This window comes from Schistocerca americana, unplaced genomic scaffold (genome assembly GCF_021461395.2).
Source record: "Schistocerca americana isolate TAMUIC-IGC-003095 unplaced genomic scaffold, iqSchAmer2.1 HiC_scaffold_789, whole genome shotgun sequence".
In the NCBI taxonomy this organism is placed as follows: Eukaryota; Metazoa; Arthropoda; class Insecta; order Orthoptera; family Acrididae; genus Schistocerca; species Schistocerca americana.
This window is the reverse complement of record NW_025726554.1, coordinates 25,001-30,000: the sequence shown is the minus strand read 5'-3', so window position 1 is coordinate 30,000 and position 5,000 is coordinate 25,001. Positions and strand designations below refer to the sequence as shown.

Genomic DNA, 5,000 nt, shown 5'->3' with positions numbered 1-5,000 from the left:
ACAACACCCAGTGCATCCTCTCTGCCACATTAGACAATCCACACTATCATAACCAGACCGGGAGGTCCACTCGGAAAACAGAATATCCCACCCTTCCGACAACCACCATTGCTCAGCTAAGCCACCAACACCCACACATGTCCCAGACAGGGGTGCACCCAACATCACAATACTGCCTCCTGTCACACCACACAAACAATGGCAGGAATGAAAGACACAGGTCTGCCACAAGCATGGAATCAGAGCGCCGCCTGTTATGAGCCAAAGGTGCACCCTGACGTGGCAAATCAGATGATGCCGCAGTCATTTACTTACGATAATCACAATCAACAAACCGGGCCCCCCCCCCCCCCCAAGTGCCTTAACCTAACCCGTATTGTACCTTAACCTAACCCGTATTGTACCTTAACCTAACCCGTATTGTACCTTAACCTAACCCGTATTGTACCTTAACCTAACCCGTATTGTACCTTAACCTAACCCGTATTGTACCTTAACCTAACCCATATTGTACCTTAACCTAACCCATATTGTACCTTAACCTAACCCATATTGTACCTTAACCTAACCCATATTGTACCTTAACCTAACCCATATTGTACCTTAACCTAACCCATATTGTACCTTAACCTAACCCATATTGTACCTTAACCTAACCCATATTGTACCTTAACCTAACCCATATTGTACCTTAACCTAACCCATATTGTACCTTAACCTAACCCATGTTGCGCCTTAACCTAACCCATGTTGCGCCTTAACCTAACCCATGTTGCGCCTTAACCTAACCCATGTTGCGCCTTAACCTAACCCATGTTGCGCCTTAACCTAACCCATGTTGCGCCTTAACCTAACCCATGTTGCGCCTTAACCTAACCCATGTTGCGCCTTAACCTAACCCATGTTGCGCCTTAACCTAACCCATGTTGCGCCTTAACCTAACCCATGTTGCGCCTTAACCTAACCCATGTTGCGCCTTAACCTAACCTATGTTGCGCCTTAACCTAACCTATGTTGCGCCTTAACCTAACCTATGTTGCGCCTTAACCTAACCTATGTTGCGCCTTAACCTAACCTATGTTGCGCCTTAACCTAACCTATGTTGCGCCTTAACCTAACCTATGTTGCGCCGTAACCTAACCTATGTTGCGCCGTAACCTAACCTATGTTGCGCCATAACCTAACCTATGTTGCGCCTTAACCTAACCTATGTTGCGCCTTAACCTAACCTATGTTGCGCCTTAACCTAACCTATGTTGCGCCGTAACCTAACCTATGTTGCGCCTTAACCTAACCTATGTTGCACCTTAACCTAACCTATGTTGCGCCTTAACCTAACCTATGTTGCGCCTTAACCTAACCTATGTTGCGCCTTAACCTAACCTATGTTGCGCCTTAACCTAACCTATGTTGCGCCTTAACCTAACCTATGTTGCGCCTTAACCTAACCTATGTTGCGCCTTAACCTAACCTATGTTGCGCCGTAACCTAACCTATGTTGCGCCTTAACCTAACCTATGTTGCGCCTTAACCTAACCTATGTTGCGCCGTAACCTAACCTATGTTGCGCCTTAACCTAACCTATGTTGCGCCTTAACCTAACCTATGTTGCGCCTTAACCTAACCTATGTTGCGCCTTAACCTAACCTATGTTGCGCCTTAACCTAACCTATGTTGCGCCTTAACCCAACACACGTTGGGCCTTAACCCAACACACGTTGGGCCTTAACCCAACACACGTTGGGCCTTAACCCAACACACGTTGGGCCTTAACCCAACACACGTTGGGCCTTAACCCAACACACGTTGGGCCTTAACCCAACACACGTTGGGCCTTAACCCAACACACGTTGGGCCTTAACCCAACACACGTTGGGCCTTAACCCAACACACGTTGGGCCTTAACCCAACACACGTTGGGCCTTAACCCAACACACGTTGGGCCTTAACCCAACACACGTTGGGCCTTAACCCAACACACGTTGGGCCTTAACCCAACACACGTTGGGCCTTAACCCAACACACGTTGGGCCTTAACCCAACACACGTTGGGCCTTAACCCAACACACGTTGGGCCTTAACCCAACACACGTTGGGCCTTAACCCAACACACGTTGGGCCTTAACCTGCTCTGTAATTGTCATACGACGCGTTAAATTAGTGTAGTGTTGCCTAACTGCAACCCCCGCAATATAGTTTGCTACTCGCACTGCCCGGTCCCCAGAGTATCGCTTCATGTTAAACACCTTGCAGCTATACACTGTAATGCGGATGGCGGCAGGACGTACATGCTCAATGCCCTTCGCAGTTGTTCATTGGCATTCGCATGGCGAAGCACAGCCTACGTTGTGGTACGGCTTGTGGCAACTGTCCGCTGATGTTGTACGTCCAAATCACACACTGTACCGCACATTGGTCCTCATGTACTGAATGATACATCGTGGTACATGTGTGACCGTACCACGACTGCGCCAACAACGGCGAACCATACGGTCCAAATATTGTGCACTCAGCTACGTGTCGTCTCCCTATAAGAGCTGGATTGCAGTATGGTATGCCGTGGATGGCGATCAGCATGAGCCGTCTGTTGATGTAGTGGCGCGTGTTGTCAGACGTAGTCGTCTCTTCTCACACACCGTGATAGCATGGTGCACTGCGTTCCACATCTGCGACATGCGACAGAGGCCGGTTGACAGTCGTTCGCGCAATGGACATCGCATACGTACGGGGGCCACCTTCCACGTGTTCGCGAAGCGTGCACATGTTGTTGCGTGTATGTGGGCAGACATAGTGTGTCGTGACACCTGACACAGGCATGCAACAATCGTTGAATTTGCAAATGGCGATGGACGTCTACGTTTGCTGGTGACGTTACGCAAATGAAGAACTGGTAAACCGTTGTGGTGCGGTTGTTCTCGCTAGAGGTGAATCAGTGATGGCGACGATCGGTTGAGCTACCAACCGGTTGTTTCAGCGATACCCACCATGCCCACGAACGTGAATGGCATGTGGGTGTGAAGCGATACGCGGCGGTGGCTGGGTGGGACCGTCCCCGGCCGGTGAGGGGGGGCCTTCCGGCGTGCTGGCCGCGCGGTGCGTGGGCGCACGCGCTACAGCCGGCTGGTGGGGGCGGCCAGTGGCAGGCGCGCCGGCCGACGGAGGCGGCAGGCGGCGCAGCTGCGCGCCGGCGCACCCTGCACGCGGCGCCGTGCGGCCAAAGTAGGTCCTCGCGGGCCCGGTGCGAAGCGCGGTGGACATCTGCAGTGTGCTGGTCCGATTGAGGACTGTGTGCGCTGAGGATGCGCCGCCGCCCGGCGCTCGGCGCCGCGACGCCGTCTGCTGCTCGGTCGCCTCTGCGGTTCTCGCAGGTGGATTGTATCGCAGCTGTGCGGACGTGTTGGCGCGTGCGCTGTGCTGGGAGAGTTCGCTTCGGCACCCAAGTGGGGCTTTTGTCCTTCTGTGGCGCTGGCGTTGGAGCTGCCGGCCACCGTAGGTGGCGCGTGTTGTCTCCCGCCGGCAATGCCACGACAGCACGCTCCCGGGCCTCTGTCGGCAGCGGCAAGCTCAGTTGGGAGCACGGGTGGTCGCACCTAAAGCGTCTACTCGCCAAACTCCGGGCGATTGCGCCTCTCTCGAACCCGACCAAGTACTTAGGACGGCGCTGCGCGCCGCCGGGACCTGAGAGGGTTTCGAGGTGTATTGTGCAGGGGAGCTCAGCCTCCTCCTGTTTGCAGAATAATTGAGCGGACGCTTGCGTGTTCGCGCGGGCCCCCGGGACACACTCCCGGGCGGCCGGCTGCTCAGCTCTAGTTGACGCAGCTCCCTGGTTGATCCTGCCAGTAGTCATATGCTTGTCTCAAAGATTAAGCCATGCATGTCTCAGTACAAGCCGCATTAAGGTGAAACCGCGAATGGCTCATTAAATCAGTTATGGTTCCTTAGATCGTACCCACGTTACTTGGATAACTGTGGTAATTCTAGAGCTAATACATGCAAACAGAGTCCCGACCAGAGATGGAAGGGACGCTTTTATTAGATCAAAACCAATCGGTCGGCTCGTCCGGTCCGTTTGCCTTGGTGACTCTGAATAACTTTGGGCTGATCGCACGGTCCTCGTACCGGCGACGCATCTTTCAAATGTCTGCCTTATCAACTGTCGATGGTAGGTTCTGCGCCTACCATGGTTGTAACGGGTAACGGGGAATCAGGGTTCGATTCCGGAGAGGGAGCCTGAGAAACGGCTACCACATCCAAGGAAGGCAGCAGGCGCGCAAATTACCCACTCCCGGCACGGGGAGGTAGTGACGAAAAATAACGATACGGGACTCATCCGAGGCCCCGTAATCGGAATGAGTACACTTTAAATCCTTTAACGAGTATCTATTGGAGGGCAAGTCTGGTGCCAGCAGCCGCGGTAATTCCAGCTCCAATAGCGTATATTAAAGTTGTTGCGGTTAAAAAGCTCGTAGTTGGATTTGTGTCCCACGCTGTTGGTTCACCGCCCGTCGGTGTTTAACTGGCATGTATCGTGGGACGTCCTGCCGGTGGGGCGAGCTGAAGGCGTGCGACGCGCCTCGTGCGTGCTCGTGCGTCCCGAGGCGGACCCCGTTGCAATCCTACCAGGGTGCTCTTGAGTGAGTGTCTCGGTGGGCCGGCACGTTTACTTTGAACAAATTAGAGTGCTTAAAGCAGGCAAGCCCGCCTGAATACTGTGTGCATGGAATAATGGAATAGGACCTCGGTTCTATTTTGTTGGTTTTCGGAACCCGAGGTAATGATTAATAGGGACAGGCGGGGGCATTCGTATTGCGACGTTAGAGGTGAAATTCTTGGATCGTCGCAAGACGAACAGAAGCGAAAGCATTTGCCAAGTATGTTTTCATTAATCAAGAACGAAAGTTAGAGGTTCGAAGGCGATCAGATACCGCCCTAGTTCTAACCATAAACGATGCCAGCCAGCGATCCGCCGCAGTTCCTCCGATGACTCGGCGGGCAGCCTC

General features: G+C 53.2%; 1 non-coding gene across 1 annotated transcript in view; it reads left to right on the top strand.

The window, feature by feature from the left end:
- Positions 1-3,820: 3,820 nt before the first annotated feature.
- LOC124590981 overlaps positions 3,821-5,000 on the top strand; it is a 1,910-nt gene continuing 730 nt past the window's right edge. Inside the window, exon 1 of the ribosomal RNA XR_006976858.1 lies at positions 3,821-5,000. This exon is cut by the window's right edge and continues 730 nt beyond it. This is a non-coding gene — a ribosomal RNA (small subunit ribosomal RNA).